The 18,607-nt window shown below is 35.7% G+C and overlaps 2 long non-coding RNA genes across 8 annotated transcripts; both read right to left on the bottom strand.

The window, feature by feature from the left end:
- Positions 1 to 829: 829 nt before the first annotated feature.
- LOC141364228 (uncharacterized) lies at positions 830 to 5,374 on the bottom strand. The gene is made up of 5 exons (XR_012369881.1): positions 4,679 to 5,374; positions 4,189 to 4,380; positions 3,846 to 3,998; positions 2,251 to 2,434; positions 830 to 1,484 (listed from the first exon to the last, which is right to left on the bottom strand). It is a non-coding gene; the product is annotated as an uncharacterized lncRNA (long non-coding RNA).
- Positions 5,375 to 5,378: 4 nt separating this feature from the next.
- Positions 5,379 to 10,693, bottom strand: LOC129434388 (uncharacterized). 7 transcript variants are annotated; one of them, XR_012369880.1, is made up of 9 exons: positions 8,949 to 10,693; positions 8,467 to 8,592; positions 8,080 to 8,171; positions 6,636 to 7,732; positions 6,374 to 6,552; positions 6,196 to 6,298; positions 5,891 to 6,018; positions 5,550 to 5,663; positions 5,379 to 5,470 (listed from the first exon to the last, which is right to left on the bottom strand). It is a non-coding gene; the product is annotated as an uncharacterized lncRNA (long non-coding RNA). The 7 variants fall into 7 exon arrangements; XR_012369875.1 differs by having other exon boundaries at positions 5,891 to 6,552; positions 8,949 to 9,086; positions 9,362 to 10,693; XR_012369876.1 differs by having other exon boundaries at positions 5,891 to 6,552; positions 6,636 to 6,868; positions 7,112 to 7,732.
- Between the last annotated feature and the right edge of the window lie 7,914 nt (positions 10,694 to 18,607).

Raw genomic sequence — 18,607 nt, forward strand, 5'->3', positions numbered from 1 at the left:
GGCCACTTTTTTTAAATAGTCTACTAAAAACTTTTTTGTTTTACTTGATTTTTATTTTATTTTACTTGTTAATGGTTTATAAAAGTTTAAAATGTTAACGTACATAAAAGATGCCAAGCTAATATAAAAATATGTAATAAATAAATAGTCCTGTTTAATAAATAAAATTAAATTAAGGCTATTAGTAGTGTGCTTTGACAATTCACAAGGCAACCTTGTTGGAGACCAATGCATGCATTAAAGCAGGAGTGGGCATTCCTGGCCTGGAGGGCTACTGTCCTGCAAAGTTTAGCTCCAACCTTAATCAAACACACCTGAAAAACCCTAATCAAAGGCTGTAATCAAAGGTTTGATTAAGGTTGGCGCTAAACTTTGCAGGACAGTAGCCCTCCAGGACCAGGAATGCCCACCCCTGCTTTAAAGTAATGCATTTATTATATAATGCAGTCTGTTGTCAAATTAACCAAGATCGCCCATATAAATACGCATAATCACATTTTGTTTTTAACTAACAATGTATGAACAAGTAAAAACATAATATGCTCATATTTAGAAACACTTTATTTTTTGTCTTTCACAATAAAAGCAGTGAAAATACATGAAATGCAAATTTGTCAATCAAGCCATAAGTCTGAATTTAATAACACTAGACTGTGAAGTTCACTTGAAAACAACCAGCAGAACAGGGGAATAAAGTTGTAGTAATACACAATATAAGTATAATCATAAAATATAAATGTAGTGTATTTTTCTTTTGCATACTATAGTGCTTAATGTACAATAAGCTTATAAGAACAGAACTGATAGTGACAGACACATGGCCAACAAATTATCCATCTTTAAGAAAGAATTTATGATGTTTATCTTCAATGGTGCACAACAGTTATATCCTATAATACACTCAATCAAGTAGAGTTTTCACATTTTGGCCTAAATGTGGTAATAAAGGTCACAAGGTCAGCAAAGTCATCCTGATGAATGTGCTTACAATATTTCATATCAACTTACCCGTTATAAAACTTTTACTTTATTATCAATGATTATTCTGATTGGTTGAGCTTTGTTCAAAGCCATTGTAAAACACACCAATGACCTTACTGCATTACATCAATATTACTGCACCAATGCAAGTACATAAACACAATAAGGCACAATAAGCAGTGTTTTAACATTGAGTTTGTGATGTGGCTAACAATGCCCATTAGCAACTTTAAATACACAAATTATGAATACACTAGCCAAATATAACATCAGTTCAATTATTACATCTGATAATATCATACGATTCTTGCACCTATATTGAGATGTTTGTGCATATTTAAGGAGCATCAACGTGCTAAATAACATGCTTGATAATCTAGACACAGGTTGAACATTTTAACAATATAGGATGCATACAGATTTTAATGTAGTTAGCATACTAACACTACACAGATATATGCCAAGTCCATTTCCTTAAACGCAGTCCTTTGTGCAGTTTCTATCTGGGAAAGCAAGAGGTAGGAAAAGAAGGTTAAGTTCAGCTGTTTTAGGTGTGTAAAGCATTATTAATTACACAAAAATGTGATTTCATGTAAAAATAATGGGGAAATTCCATCAATGCAGCTAAGGAAAGCTGTGCTCACTTGAAAAAGCCTTGCTTAAATTAACATTGTCAGTGAAATGGCTTGAGCCTACAGTGAAAGTCAGTGTAATATAGCAATAACAAGTCCATGTTGACTTTAACCGAGCCAGAATAGGTATATAGTGTGCTCGTGCACATAAGGTGCCCTGAAGAGTTAAGTACATTTTACGTTTTTAGGCAAACAGACACAGCTGTTCCTCAAACAAATAAACAAATTGTTCCCCACTTTCTTTCGTCCAAAACTTGAACCAGCCAATAGTTGACTTAGTTGAATAGTGACTTGACCAGTTGACTCTGTTACAAGCTGACTATGTGTTGAAACCTTCTAAAACCAGCAGCTGGCAAATTGACAAGCTGTGATGCAGCAACCCCAAAAGCTGGCTTGAGTAGAGGTGAGACGAGCCAGTTCATGTTGCTGCAACTTCCCCCTGTTAACTTTTAAAACAGCTTTGTCTTGTTGTGAATCTTTGATCTGAACTGGGCTTAAGCCACAGTAATGGAACAGAACTCCCACTTAAATTTGTGAGACTTATCAAAAATCTTTTCCTTTATCCACTTTGATGGAATAGCCTCTGGTCAATTTTTGAGAACAAACATACATACAAATAAATAAATAAATAAAATACCTAAATTATGTTTTCATCCTCGCTGGTATCTGGACTGCTGAGGTCAGATCTTCTTCTTCAACATGTAGAAGGACAGAGACCTCAAGACCTAATGCAGTCTTGTATTGTTGAAGGACGACTTGCAACCCTTCTGACACCACTGACGATCTTCTTAAGAGACAGCAAAGTCCTTCATTTCCCTTGTCTAAAATACAAAAGAGATTACATTAAAGACAAACTAACTTGGTATTAATTTTGCTTTTTGAGGCCAAAGAACTTCAATAGAGTAAAAAAATGTCACCCATTTAAATCTACATACAAGAATGGCTGTCATTTTTCTGTGCATTGTTGCAATGGTACCCGGCTAGATGACTCTGTATAAACCGAGGCAACATGATGGATCACTGAGGTAACAGAAAGACCAAAAGCAGAAAAAAGCATTTTGTGTTTCAGCCAATGTCTGATAGGCCCTTTTGGTTAACCGTTTTCTTCTTCAATATAGTTGTGCTTAAGTACCGGTACACAGCAAAATTGGACAGTAAAAATTTCAGTGTTAAACATTTCTGAGTTGAATTGAACACCTAAAGAGCAAATTTAACATATTCAGAGTAAATTGTTGTTCAGATTTGGAGTTAATTGACAGAGTTAATAATACCAGTTTCCTTACTATACGTTCACACCGCCACCGACGAGAGCGTTAATGTGGCCGGAAGTCAGAGAAAACATTCGGCGGCAACCAATCAGAAGGTGGAAAATTATTCTGTAGAACGTATTCGAGTGTCCGCTACTCTTTTTCTATAGCGTTGTTTGCAGGGCAGCCAGAGTGTTTTTTTAACAGTCTCCATCAGCGTTGTGAACGTACAGTTAGAGATGCAATTACAGTCCACCCACACATTTCAGTCTTCCGTTTGGGCTGGTCGCCTATCATTTAGTGAAACTAAATTATTTAAACTCATTTTTAATGCTTCGATTTTAACTGTAATTAACTTTTATAAACTTTTTGTGTTTGTTGTCCTTGAACCCTAGTTAAACGAACACTGCTGGGTTATATTTATATATATAGTGTCCCAATATTAAAGTGCGTTAAAAAGTAACACTGATGAAGATCTGCAATCTTTTACTTTATTGTCTCTATCACCATCTCTGTGTTATGTGTTATTTTATTAACCCAGGTTTAGATGTTGGCTGTTTCCTTTAAAGCACACACTCCAAAATGGCACATTTTTGCTCGCACTTACAAAGTGGCAATTTTCACATGCTATAATAAATTATCTGTGGGGTATTTTAAGCTAAAACTTCACATATGTACTCTGGGGACACCAAACATTTATTTTACACAATAAAAAATGTCATAATATGACCCCTTTAACACTTTTGTGAGTTAAAGAAACTGGCATTGTGTTAAATATTTAACTGTGTTAAACTAGTACTACCTAAATCACAGTCTAGCAAAGCCGTATTTGTTGTGAACAACAACTATAATGCCTATTTTATTATGTACAAGCCAAATGTCCATGGTAAACAGAGCAATAACCGTTCTACTCCATCCAAGTTCAGAGACTGAGGGTGACTTCTTTATTCAAACTTTGAATTGACAGGATTTTTATTTAACTTACCCTCCTCAGCCATCTTGTTCTGGAGAGCCACTGCAAGGCTCTGCAACCATGTCCAGTGTCGTGCCATCTCCAACACCACAATGCCCCTTTATTCTTGCAGTCACATTGTCAACATCACTTGGTCATGCAATCGTTTCTTGACTGAAATGTTTGCTAAGAATCAATAACAGTTATATGTTAATTTGAGACAATATTGCATAATCGCATTATGCATACTTTTTACAAACTGATACATAATAAGCAAACACCAATAAATTAAATGAATATTTTAACACTGACTATGTTGCATGCTTTTGTTCAGAATACTCTATAAAGCAAAACTGTAAATAAATTCTTGACATACCACTGCCATGAAGGTCCCACGGTCATATCTGAGACACACTGCTCTCTCCAGTAAGGGAATGCTCCACCACAGCTAGGTCAATGTTTGTGGCAGAGTCTAGTACAAGATCATTGTAGTTCTGTATCTCCTGAAGAAGGAGCTTTTTGTCCTCTGCCAGCTTTCTTCGAAGGCGGTGGCAAAGCTTGCTGCTGTCTAGAAAGACATGTACAGGGGTTTGTGAACTGTTCACCAAGAAAAAATGTTACAAGCAAAAGGGAAAGCAGCAATTGAATTTTATGCGAAAATTACAATTTAGATTGACAAAGAGGTAACTGAAAGATCCATTTAGGGGAGGAAGCTAAAATGTTACAGCTACATAAATCCTACAGACTAGACATTTCAAGAACAGAATTCAGAATTAAATGCTAATTCCATGTAATTGTTGTTGGAAAGTAGGATGCATACATTAGCTTTTAGAATTTATCAAGCTATTAAATTATAATAGTTATACCATTCTGACAGTAGAGAGTTTGCTTGCGCAGCATCACACTAAGATAAAGCCCCTCAATTGACTGCTGAAGTTCTCTGTGTGTGGTGTCTTGACTGGCATGAGATGTTTCTGATGTCTCTGTAGAAGTGATAATGAAAGCAAATTCACTGTTTAAACAACACACAAACATTTCAGAGGATACATTTGTATATAAAAGCCATTTTAATGGTTTAAACAACTTTACTTGATATGTATGGTTCCTGCAAAGAAACTATAATAAACATAAACACAACATAAATGTGCAATAACATTTGATGGTGAGATGAAGTTGGCTTGTTTATGGTGGCAGGAGATGTCACCAACTGTTTAACCTTCTAAGACCCGAGCTTTGGTTTGGCTTGCATTTTAGATTTCTTCCAGCTATTTGGGGTTAGGAAAAAACAATATATATATTAACCAAATTTTTTTTTTTTGAAAATGAAGCAGTGTTATTGTTCACGTTTGTGTACCAGGTTCCAGTTACACAGAATAAAGTATTATGATGCAAACAACAAAAAAATGTGATATCCATGTATGTGGACACACCAGGTCTTAGGACAGGGGTGTCCACTCCTGCTCCTGGAGGGCCGGTGTCTCTGCAGAGTTTTATTCCAACCCTAATCAAACACACCTGATCCAGCTAATCAAGGTCTTACTAGGCAGACTAGATACTTTGAGGCAGGTGTGTTCACATATATTGTGGAAAGTGCCTGATGTAGAGAGATACTTTTTTATGGTTCCAGCCCATTGCATGCAATGTAAGCATGTCCACCCCTGCCGTTGAAAGAAAATAATGAGGGTATGATGCTCCAAATAAAAAAGTATGCAAAAATATAACAAACACTCTGATCACCTGCTTTGGACATATATTTGGTTGTACGGGCACAACGTGAAAGGTAGCTGTTCACTTGCTCCACTCACCGGTGGTTGTCCCTGTTCCTTCCTGGTTCCTACCACTTCATTTAATCTGTGAATAAATGGTGGAAGACTAATTTAAGAATTCAAGACTAATTCAATTCAAATACATTTTATTTATATAGCCCAATATCACATTTGTCCTCAAAGGGCTTTTACAACCTGTACAAGAAATGGTTATGCCAAAAAGAATCTAAATAGTGTAGTCAAGCCATTAACTTCTATTTCTTATGAATGTACATTACACATGTACGTATGAAGCAAAAATATTATACATACCTCACACGTTGTAGCGTGGCTCAAGCATGCATGACATTAAGGAAAGGTTTCATTGAGGTCAGCTCCTGAAGATCAGGAAGGACACTAGCAACTTTCTTCAAGTATGGCCAATATTTGCAAGCCACAGTCTATGAAACACACAACAAACACAACAAATCAAATTAAAGTGATGGTGTCATACAATACAGTATATGGCATTTATTCCTAATTTGATTTAGGAGTACTTGGTAGGCAAAAGTAGAAATCAACTCCGAACAAGATTTTTTGTGTAACAACTATTTTGTCAAGTTATGATTAAAACTTGCATTTTCAGTGCTTTTTGTATGGTGTTGACAAATCTAGACACCGCACTGTCTTCAGCCACAAAAGGCCCCTCAAAAAAGAAAACAAAAAACAGGAACACCAGAGCTAAGAAAGAAAAATAGGAAATCCATCAATTAAAGTAAATAAATAAACCAATAAAAATACTGGAATAAAGACCACCTTCTGTTTCGGCAAAAGCGATATAGCTTTCTGTTTCGATCTGCTGAAGCAGCCAACAATTCTAGCGTTCAGGCTGGGCAGGTGAAAGGAGCACCACACCAGAGCTGGTCTGATTCAAATGAAGCGTATGAAAACTCCAAGAAGCTGCATTGCAGTGCATCGCCGTTGATATATCCAAACTGGAAGATATATAGAATGAAATAGTAATTGTGATATTGTCTGCTTATGGAGTTTTGAATAAAATGATAACATTTACACTTACTCTTCTTCCACACTTCGTGCAATGCTCCAGCAGCTTTCCGAAGGCTTGTCTGGAAAATCTTGGAGAGATGACCTTGAGTTCTTGAAAGGAGATCAGGAGGTCCAGTGTGTAAAGTGTTGTGTTGTTTATTGAAGCTGGCCAATATCCACTCCTCAGAAGGTCTTTCAGGTCTGGGGTCCTTTGCTGTTTGCATGTTTAACAGACATACAGTGGCTGAGGCAAGTCAAAACGCCCTTGGAAAAAAAACATTTACCACATACTATTTTAAAACAGTTAGTTCATTCTGCACATTGTGAATGTTTAAGAGACATCTTATAAGTTTCTATAATCCCAGTATAGCACTCCTTCTGCCTAACTCCTCGAGTAGTATCATTTGCTAACTCACCAAATTGCTTTGCAACAGCTAACATTTTTTGTTTGTCTGCAGAGAACAAAAATATAAAGATATCTGTCTTTGTTTCGATTAATAACGATACCATGTGTGTAGCAAGGTTGAAGTCCAGGGAAGTGAGAACTGATGAATGATGAACATATCTAAAATCACAAAATAAATAAATAATAACTAAACATAAATTGCATGCAGTTGACCCCCGTTTAGACTCCCACAACAGGCCTTGCTCACGATGCCCTACTTGGATTGTAATGTGCTATACAATGCACTTTGACTCTACTGGAAAGTACAATGCCACAGCATTGAAAACATCAAAACATAGTGTGAAAAACATCAAATCTAAAATGGAAATCTAAACTGTGAATTGGTTTTACCATTGATGGTAATTAAAATGATTGGTTTGCCTGAAAGCATTATTACGTTTGTGCGTTTACAACAGTGGTATGTCATCTTGCCGACTGCCAAAAAGAAAGAAAACCACTAGTTTAGATTACCTGTTACTGGCTGCAGACACATAAAAACATCAAAATTAGGGCTTTTTTGAGAACATATCTTGTGTTGAGTGCAATATCCATCTTCCCCTTTAATGATGCATTTGGTTGGACGGATGGCTACAAAAAAACTATTAATTACACATTCCCTATTGTGGAGTGGCTGTTTTTTGTGACGTAATACATCACGGTCCCCACAGAACCACTCTCTGCACCTAGGGAGAAAAATAAATTAACATTATTCTAGGTGAATAACTCATATAAAAATAATACACTAAACCAAACTATTCAAGATTTAGTTGGATTCTAGGTTTGATTTTTTTGTATAGGATTGCTTAGTGGCTCAATGTTTAGCACTATCACCTCACAGCAAGAAGGTCCTAGATTTAATTTTCTCTTAAATGTGTTTTTATCTGGTTTCTCAAATCCCCCCCAAAAACATGCATCTTAAACCATAAAGCAGGGCACTGTGCATTAATTCTTAGCAAGCATACTTTAAGTAATTAAACTTTATTATTATTGACTAAATAATATTAAGCTCAAATTAATCAATGCGATTTACCAAATTCCTCATGAGGATTTAGTTTTGCTGAGGGTACAGTTAGGTGAAATCTCCACACTGGATGACAGGAAGCACTCAACCTGTAAAAGTGACTGCAACAGTACACAGAACAGGTTAGGCTATCACTACATACATGATCTTTTTCAACATATATACAGAACTGTTTATGAAATCAGATGTATTTCTGTTAAGGGTTTGGTAAAGACATAACGAAGTACTTGACATGATAGTATACTTAAGTGTTATACTCTATTTCTTATTTGTTTTGTCATATTTAAATGTTTTAAACTGTTAATACTCAAATACAATTACAATGTTATTCCGTAATTTGATTTGGTCCACCATTTACATTTAAATTCCTACAAATCTGAAATAATTCAGATATACCCTGTAGCTGAGGCTTGGCGTCACCCTCCTTGCCTCCCCCTCGGCTTGCCCCAGCCAACAAAGATCCTTTTAGAGGTCTGTGAAGGGTCTCTTCTAGGGCATAAACATTTCGTCTCCACAGCTGCTCTGTGTGTGTTGAAGTGAATATTTCTTGTAAGACTAATAAAGGTACAGGACGTGAAAAACATGCAACAACTAAAGGAAACACAGCATAAGTATTGAAACACCTAAATGAGCCTTGGCATAGATTCTCCAAGTCTCTGAAACTCAGGGGATGAAACCTCTCTTTTCCAAAATATATTACCTTATTAAAACATGCCACGGAACATTATAGGATGTTAGTTGCTAAATAAGTTGCTATTACAATATACCGTATTAAATCTTCAACACTCATCTCTTTTCCATATTTATCATTTTTATTTTAAGTTGTCACACATCCATTATGTTTAAGTATAAACTAACAGGTAAATAAAAACTCTAACCTTGGCTTCAGCTAGAATGTGGTCATGGTTCAGCTCAAGAGCCATGAGCCTCCCCTCTTGGTAGTGGGGATCCTGTTTGTGAGGGGTATATCTGGTGGCCATTGCAAAGCAGACAAAGACAGAAAGACAAACACACAGCTGGACAGACAGGTACAACAGATGCAGTATATATAGAGATAGGTTGCAAGTTAAGAAAGAACCATGAATTTGAAAAAAAAAAGTTAAACCATGTTTGGTTTAGTAAAACCATTTTGCAAATAATCGATACACAAACCGTAGTTACTACACTTTTACCACAAAAACATGGTTAATTTTCGTACGGCTATGGCAATGTCAGCGTAATGCCAAAAGAAAGGCGTGAATTATAACATTTAAACAAATAGTGAACTTTAAACGAAAGCATCGTGACTTACCTGGACAATGATTTTCGCGTATGAGAGAATCCCTGTCAATTACGAGTACCGAAGAAGAAATCACCCAATAGCAAAGAGGACTGGCTCAGATTCCATAGCAACGAAGGCAGAGAGGATTCTGGGAAATGCAGGCGTCCGAAACTGACTTATTATTTTTTTTACAATCAAAGTAGAAACAATCAAAATTGATGGCCATAACATCGTATTGTTGAATTATCAAGCACACGTTAGTATTCATGTGTTGAGAAAATATTGTGATCTGCAGCGGGCCCACATGTAGTTTTAGCTGGTGCCTTCACCATAGTAGATGTCGATAAGGCTCATGGGTACTGTAGTATTAATTCTTGTATTTGACACACGAAACCGATCAAAAAAATCAATATTATAGGATAAACATCTCCTGATTAAATGTTGAGTAAAGTAGCGCTTAAAGTGTAATCAATTAATGACAAATAAAGTAAAACAATCCCTGGTATATACTATTGCGATACATTAGATTAAATTCGTGCTCATAAACACGAAAAAAATAATAGGACAAAAAAACGTGGTGCAGGCACGAAAAATACTTCCTATTGAAATACATTAGATTGAAAGTCGTTCTGACTGGCACGAAAAAAGGGGAAAATCGTGTCCATGGACACGAATCGATTAAATTACACGAACTGCCTTGGGTATATCTTAATTAAACATACAGCAAATATACAGTCCTGTAAACATGTCATTTTAATGTAGAACAATATATATTTAAAGAGAAACTTAAAGAGAGAGAAATTCGTGATCCCGCTTCAGACAAGGGATTCTGCCCCACGAAAATGTAGTGACCGCACCAATGAATTAACAGCCGCACGCTACTGCAAAATACACATTTGAACAATAAAATCAATCGCCTAAAACATACTTTGCAGCGCAGGCATGAATACCCCCATTACGTCAAAATCCAAAGATGAGGGATTTGGATTCAAATATCGGACGACCCTTCTACGTTGTCAAGCGACGAATTGGGGGGTACCCTCAACGTCAGCTTATAGACGTGAGGGGGAATGACCAACTGTGCGTGATCGAAAATAATAAAATATCTACGTTAATTAAGGCATGTTTTAAACACACAGCAAATACAGCCCTGTAAATATGTCATTTTATTGTATACCAAATATATCTATATAAAAAGAGAGAGAAAAGTCGTGATACACCGATTCAGAAGGCTTTCCGCTCCACGAAAATGTTTGGTCACCGCATCAATAATGATTGTAACCGTTTATGCGCCGCACGCTTGTGCAAAATGCACATTTGCAGCATAAAATCAATCGCCTAAAACCATATTGCGCAGGCAAACCGATACCCAGATAGCAATTCCCCTTGGGCCGGATCCGCATGAAAGCGTTTACATCCGTCTGTAGCGGACATACGGTATCTGACTGTGGGCCAGATCTGCACCTGATAAGATTTCAGCTCTGCTAGCAAAGCTGTTTTTTCATCGATTTACAGATTTGTCCCAGGTCCGTTTTCCGCAACTCAACCGGAAATCAGGAGATGCGTTTAAAATACAAAACACTAATTTGGCCCAAACCTGTGATACGGATATGGGCAGAAGGAGCAGGTGGTATAAATTGAACAGAGAAGTCAACTATCTGGCTGCTGTAGAATAAAAGTATTTTGTAATGGCACAAATTTAGAAACATGAGGGTGCACTATGTGCCCATGGCCACTTCATTTCTACACTAAGGCTGGAATTTAAGCTATTGGCTCAGTAGATGTGCCAGTTAGACTTTTCAGTGCTGTTTTTCTACAGTCAGCAGATTTGGGCCAGATCCACTTACCACATAAGAACCAAAGCTTCCAGAAAGTCAGTTCACTGATGTGGCCCACATCTGTAATATTGACCCAAACCACCTCCAAACTTGTGTGTTCCACTCTGGTTTACTGAACAGAGCCGAACGCGCGAAGTGAGTGAGGTCCGTCCGTTTGAGAGACGTTATGCTGATCTGGCCCTCATCCGTACCACGGATTATAGCCAGAAACCGTTGGAATAGAGCAAATGAAACTTTTGTGGGGGTGCCCATTGCCATATTTCGTTATTAAATCCTGATTTGTTAAATCTTACAATGGAACACTTGCACGTAGCCTACACAAAAATGATTAATTCACTAACAAAGTAATAGGCTTGTCTTAAAATGGAAGATTTACCACATAACTAAAAAGAATACATTAGCAACTGTCCACTATCCAAGTGCAATGGTCCAAGCTGTATTGCCATCCTGGGAAGAAAAAAAATTGCGAACATCGTGGGAAAAAACGGCACTGGCACACATAATGGATGGCAACATGGGTACGTATATTGATTTTTTAATACTATATTTAGTTGGCAATGGTGTGATTATGGTGAATATAGTGTTATGGGACTGCAAGTTTCTGCTTTAAGTTTTAGTTTGCCCCAGGGGCGGTTCTAGACCCTTTTAAGTGGGGCTCCAGCCACCCTGCCGTCATCTTAGCCCCCCTAAAATTAGTCTTAATATTTCTACCAAACTATCAAATATATTTTTCTGAAGTTTTATTCATTTGTAAAAACTATTTATTCGAAGATAATTATTTAAAAAAAACGCAGAATGCAGGACATTTAGAAAAAAATTACGAGTTTATAAGGCATTTGATTAGCTTTGCTGTTCTGCGCATGCGTCGTAACCGTCAGTGGAGGAGAGCTCGAGCGCCTGTGCTTCAGGTCACACAGAGGGAATTGTTTCATAAAATATCCAGCGTGGAAGCTCAGAAGGTATTTTCGCTAATGTTTTAATTTGTTTGCTAACCTGTATGAGTGCAGTCATGTCTACAAAATATATAAGGATATTTGCCGTCTTAAATGAGATAATAATAGTTATCCCCCGTTTATAATTCAAAACTGCTTTGCATACTGAAGCCGTGCCGTTTAAAGTTTGCCGTTGTCATGACACATTTTGCAATACTACAAGGTCTATATTTTTACCTTTTTATAGTTAACAGTAATACCAGCTGTGAATAATATGATGCTAAGTTATCGAATGTGCAATTGAGAAATATGTCATATGAGTTTAACCCACGAAATTAAACCCACAAATAAGATAGACTATAAACAACATTCAGTGACTTGTTTGCTTTTATAGATGGATATATAACGTTTTTTAAATGCTGGAAAGGAGAGAAAACAGGTGGAGAAAGAGTTGGAGAGACTGAAGAGGTCAGTGACAGGTAACGTTAAGAGATGATAAAGTGATTGTTGCAGTTTCATAGTCATGATAAATGTTATTATTATTAGCCCCTAAAATTAACATCATTCCATTATTTACTTACCCTTATGTTGTTTTAAAACATAACAGCTTTTATTTTCTGATCAGAAACTAAAGGGGTCATGTATGATTTATTACAGTCATATTTAGAATCACTGCAGGTTGTTGTTAGTAAGTTTATGAATCTGGTTATGCATGCTAGAAGCATGCATGATACATCTGGAAAGTAAAACTGATTTATAATGTATACCGAAAAGTACAGTCTGACTCGTATAAATATAAATTCTCATATAAATTGTTAGTATTCATTAAACTTTGAATATATATAGTATACATGAACTTGAATTCAAGATACACAATAATAAATAATAGTAATAAATAACTTTTTATACCTTTTATATCTGTTCAAGAGAATTTTTATTTATTTTTATTAGGTTAATAATAATAAGGGCTTGGAACTATATAGAAGAGTAATGTATATGTAGCCTACATGAATTTATTAATATAATAATACTGGTCCCAATTTGCAAAAAGGCATCACAATGCTCTCTTCACATAATCACTGAGGGCTAAGCCCCCATAAGAATGAAATCCTAGAACAGTTTGCCCCATCCCGCTATCAGCTATCGTGAAGTAATTACCAACCAATTCGTTTCGAAAAATTCTAAAACAACGATGTTTTTAATACTTTAAAATAACATTTGATAAATGAACCTTTCTCTTGGAGGTTCCTTAAACAAAAGGCTGCATAGGAGGTCGCATTTGTAAACTGCATACGTCATAAAGACTGTCTTGTTACAGAATATTAACAATTATAAAGTTTTACACTATTATATTTAGTTAATCATAGCTGTATTTATATTTAGTTAATTGTTGTAATATGCTTATGACTTGCGAATGTAATGCTCAATTTACTGAAATAAAGCAGGCTTGATGACGTACTGTATGCATCCTGCATATGCGACCTGCGGAGGATGCAGCTTCTGTTTGAGTAATATCAGCATAAAGGTTTCTGGCTAAAGCTTTCACGGTGCAATGTGCATGCATTATATTCTGTCTTTTACTGTGTGTGCTGTTTTGTTTGGGTTTCCAAATGTTCGTCTGACACGCGTTGTGAATCAGGGTATCTTCCGTCCATTCCATATTCGTTTTAAAATTAAAAACCAAAAATGAAAAAACAAATCGAATTTTCATTTATCGTTTACATTTATAAAATGAAAAAAGAAAAATAGAAATGTATACATTTTTCTAGTTACCCAGCAAACATTGGTCCAACGGCAACGTCGTGTCCCTGGCCAAAAATAGTCGCGGTATGACGGCATAAATCGGTGAAAATATGTAAAAAAAAAAAACATGTCATAAAAATGCATTCTGATACATTTGTACATGTCTATAGTTCTATGGGGTTACATGTATAATTGTTACTTTGACTTTTAGCTACGTGTACTTCAATATATACCCTGATGTGAATTGGATGCATGTCTTTTACAGGTGCATTTATAGTCCATCATGACATAAAAAATCCTCGGCATGCAACCACGAGGAGAGGGGGAATTTACTAAGGAGTTTTGTCTATATATTATATAAAATCTACTGTTGGGCAAGTACATTTTGTATTATTTGATTAACGTGCTTAAGTTTTAATTGTTTGACACAAATGAACCAAAATAAACATTGCCAGAATTGTCCACACTGAGTATGGCTAAAATTAGCTAATAGGCTAAAAGGTACTTTGAACTTACACATGTTATACCATAGTATAAAGTATGTTTAATGGTACAGTCAAAGTTATTACTTTAGCTTATTTATGTAGCCTTTGAGAATTTCTTTCAGAAATTAAAACATCTGAAAGAGAAAAGTTATTTGGCATGATGGAATGATTTGATTGCCTACACATTGCACATGTAAAATGTTAAATACTGTTCTGTATTAAAAGCTCAGCATAAGTGTTTGATTAACTTCCTTTGCTTTTGTTTTGTACAAAGGAAGAGCAGAACCTAATCCAAATAAAAATAAACAAGCTGTTAAAAGCCAGGTAAATGCCTCAGTTTTATACACTTAAACACATAGGAGTTGGTATTTGTGGGGTTAATATCAGTAATTACAATTTCATTTTATTTACAGTTGAAGGTGGTCAACACAAACCAAATGAAGATGTTGCACATTCCACAAACAATAAAAAAAGAAGGTATGGCGAACTGTAGATATGGCTTAAACAGTCAGTCTATATATTTGTTAATGTTCTAATGTGTCATATCTTCTTGTTTGTGCTAAAGATCAAGTTTTGTGTCCAACACACTTGGATGAGACGTGCCCGACCCCTGACTTTGTCTACCCTACATTAAGTTGTAAGTTTTTGACTGCTTTGCTTTACTTTGAAAAAGAATCATGCTTTCAAAAAGGACTTTTATATATTTCGATATGAAACTCAAAAATGTATATAAATTGTTTTGGTGTATTTTGTTTACACAGGTGATGGCACACTTCATGACAGTAAACATCGGTATCAAGATGGTGTGATTCATCTATACCCTAGAATAAGCTGTGACACTATGAGACGTACGTGCTACTGATGCTTTTTGTTATTTTTTTGGTGCATTCCCACACTATACAAACACGTAGCTTGGCTCCAAAGTGCATACACTTTTGACTTTATAATGTCATTCTCATTTATAGGTAAACATTTATTCCATCAGCGTTTTGCCTGAATGTCAACATAATATCCCAAAACTTTGATATAAAAAGTGATTTATTTTAATATTTTACACTACTATGTTTTTTTTTAAATACATTGTGCATGTGTATGTTTATTGTACTTAATGAAATTACATGCAAGGTGTAATTTGTTTTGCAGGGTGACATAATGAACAGCCATCTTCCAGACAACCGAAACAGGCAGAGTATTGTTTTCTTGTGTATTGTCATACACCTAAAGAGGATTTTTTGTAATTGTACAGTTATGGTGTTATTCATTCATTAATGTGTCCTTTCTTACCTTAAATAACTTGTCATTTTTCACTCCTTTTGTTTTTAATGTCTATATAGTATTGTCTACAATCCCAAATTCTGGATTGTCGCCCCAGTACCAGAAGGCACTCCAATCCCAGAGAGCATCCCATTGTATGTGAGAACTTTACAGTCGCATCTTATTTTAAGCAGATTCTACTAGGGATGCACAATATACAACCCTATATCACGCAAATACGTGACTATTTCACGTATGGGCCAACGTGAAAATGTCACGTTTTGCCGGTTTTGAACGTGAGCATGTCACGTTTTCTGTTTGTGTCACTTTCACGTTTTGGTTACTCAACTTTTTTGTCCTATTTTCAAACCATTTTCGCTTCGGTTTAGGGTTAGATTTGGTGCTTGTGTTATATGTCACTTTAAGTATTTGTCACTTTAAGTATTGGTTTATAAAAAAAAGATACAAGACTTATTCTTTTATATTTTCTAAACTTTAACCAATTGTCGCCTGACGTTGGGGTTAGAGTTTGTTTAGGTAAGGATGTCATTTTATGTAAATCTAACCCTAACCCCGAAGCGACAATGGTAAGAAATTAGGACAAAAAAGTTGAGTAACCAAAACGTGAAAGTGACACAAACATGCTCACGTTCAAAACCGGCAAAACGTGACATTTTCACGTTGGTCCATACGTGAAATAGTCACGTATTTGCGTGATATTGGGTTGCAATATATCGCATGTGATTGTCATTGCACATCTCGTCAGTGAAGCTGGTTCCATGATCGCCATCACCTGCTTTCAGATGGAGCGGCATTTACTACACAAAGCCTTAGTTCACTGACAATTGGGGCAATTTCGCATTAATTATCGAGGACGCATCTCCTGCGATACATGCGATATGGCCCAGCTTGTCAGTTGACCTCGGCTTTGTGTGGTGAGTGCTGCTCCATCTGAAAGCAGGTGATGGCAATTTACTACTAATCAAGGAACCGGCTTCACTGACGAGATGCGCATGATATTTATCATGCATCGCTAGAAACTACATTAGTGACAACACAGCTTAGAGTATAAACATGTACATTTCTCTGAATCTGAGTTAATAGTTACAAATACAGAGCTTATAATGTCTGTCATTGCTCAACCACTAAGACCTAAAAGTACAGCCATCTGATTTCATAACTAATGCAGTATTACACTGTGAAGTGATTTACTGTTAATATTTTACACTACCATATAATAAACTATATTTGTACAGGTGAGGTAACACAACGAAAAAATAACAGGATGGAGACTACCTGATCCTTCACCTATGGCCTTAGCTTCAAATGCAAGAAGTAAGAAATGCTATATGACGTGTATTTTGCATTATGAATGCATTATGAATACATCAAAGATGTTGATAACAAGTTGATCTGTGTAAGTTGTGATATAAAGAATATGTATATATATTTCCATCTATCTTTTTATAACATTATTTCAATTGTTTTCACATTTAGGTCCAGCAACTGTCTGAGTTGGTGGATATTCTGTCAGAGACTGCGTGAACAATGTTATGAACAGGTATGTATTTCTCTTGAATTGTGTAATCCTGCATAATATTTCAGGAATATATGTTGATTACCACCATTAACCCAGCTATTTATATTACTTCATTTCAGGATTTAATCTGTCACACATTACTTGTCAGAAGTTTTAATGTTCGTAGTGGCTCAAACAGTCAAACAAGAAATCAAAACATAATTTCAGTGTAAGCCATTACTTGTCACCAAAACCTATGGATGAGGATATAGTTTATAGCACTTGTTACATGGTAGATGAGTAGTTGTAAAGTTTAAAACATAGTGTATGTAGATTGCATGCAATTGCTATGTTGCACATTACTGTTAATTGTGATTTATTGACCATTAAGGTTATTTGTCTAAGGTGAAGTAATCTTACATTTCTTTCACAGAATGATGTCTAATTGTCTTATGGCAAAGTTCAATATGAGGGTTGGTGGACATCTGGAAAAGAAGTCTTTTAAAGGCAGACCTTTGTATTGTGTTATTCAAGGTAATTTGGGGAATATGTTGATCTAAAAAAAACCTCTTGTTCTTGTATATTGATGTAATTTTTATTGCTATGATTTATGTATTTAGGGGACATCACAGCTCACCTGTCTTTATCAGAAATGTCCTGTTCATTTTTTGACAGTTACACACCTAGTTTAGGGTCTTTCTCAAGGGCACCACAGTGGTATTGAAGAGCAAGGGGACAAATGCTGTTGGTCCCACAACTGATCTAACACTTATTTAAAGCATAACATCTTTTATACAATATTTTTTATATATATGAAGAGTTTCGTTGCAAAACGAGATAACTCCGTTTTTAACATTTTTGTCAAAACATGTTTATTATTTTGTTATCATGTTATTATCTTGTTATATGGTGCTACCTAGCTGTATTTTTTAAGTTATGAAGGTTTAAATCAAAACAAACCAACTGCAGTTGAACAACCAAAAAACAAGATTTCTGAAAAATTATATATATATAATTTTAGCTGTAGACCATAAAGATTTTGAAAGTAAGTGCATGTCATTTACCTCAAATGTTTAATTGTATTTATTTTAAAAAGAAACATATTCTTCTCTTCCCTCAGATGCTGTGAGGAGGTGGAGCCCAAAAGCCACAGACTCGGAAATCGATGCAGCTATGGCAGACCACCTCAAGCACGCTCCAGGAAGAGAGCTAGGGGTTGTGAATACAAAAAATAAGCCAAACAGATGTAATGTGTTAGAGATAGTTCACACAAAAATTTAAATTGTTATAATTTCCTTACCCACGTGTTTCAAACCTGTATACATTTTTATTTTCTGCTGAACACAAAGATTGAATAATGTTTGTAACCAAGCATTTCTCACAACCCATTAACTGTCATAATATTTTTTTTTACCATTGTAGTAATGGGTTGTGAGATCTGCTTTTTTAAAAACATTCTTTCAAATATCTTTGTGTTCCGCAGAACATAGAAAGGTATACAGGTT

The sequence above is a fragment of the Misgurnus anguillicaudatus genome, chromosome 6, assembly GCF_027580225.2.
Source record: "Misgurnus anguillicaudatus chromosome 6, ASM2758022v2, whole genome shotgun sequence".
In the NCBI taxonomy this organism is placed as follows: Eukaryota; Metazoa; Chordata; class Actinopteri; order Cypriniformes; family Cobitidae; genus Misgurnus; species Misgurnus anguillicaudatus.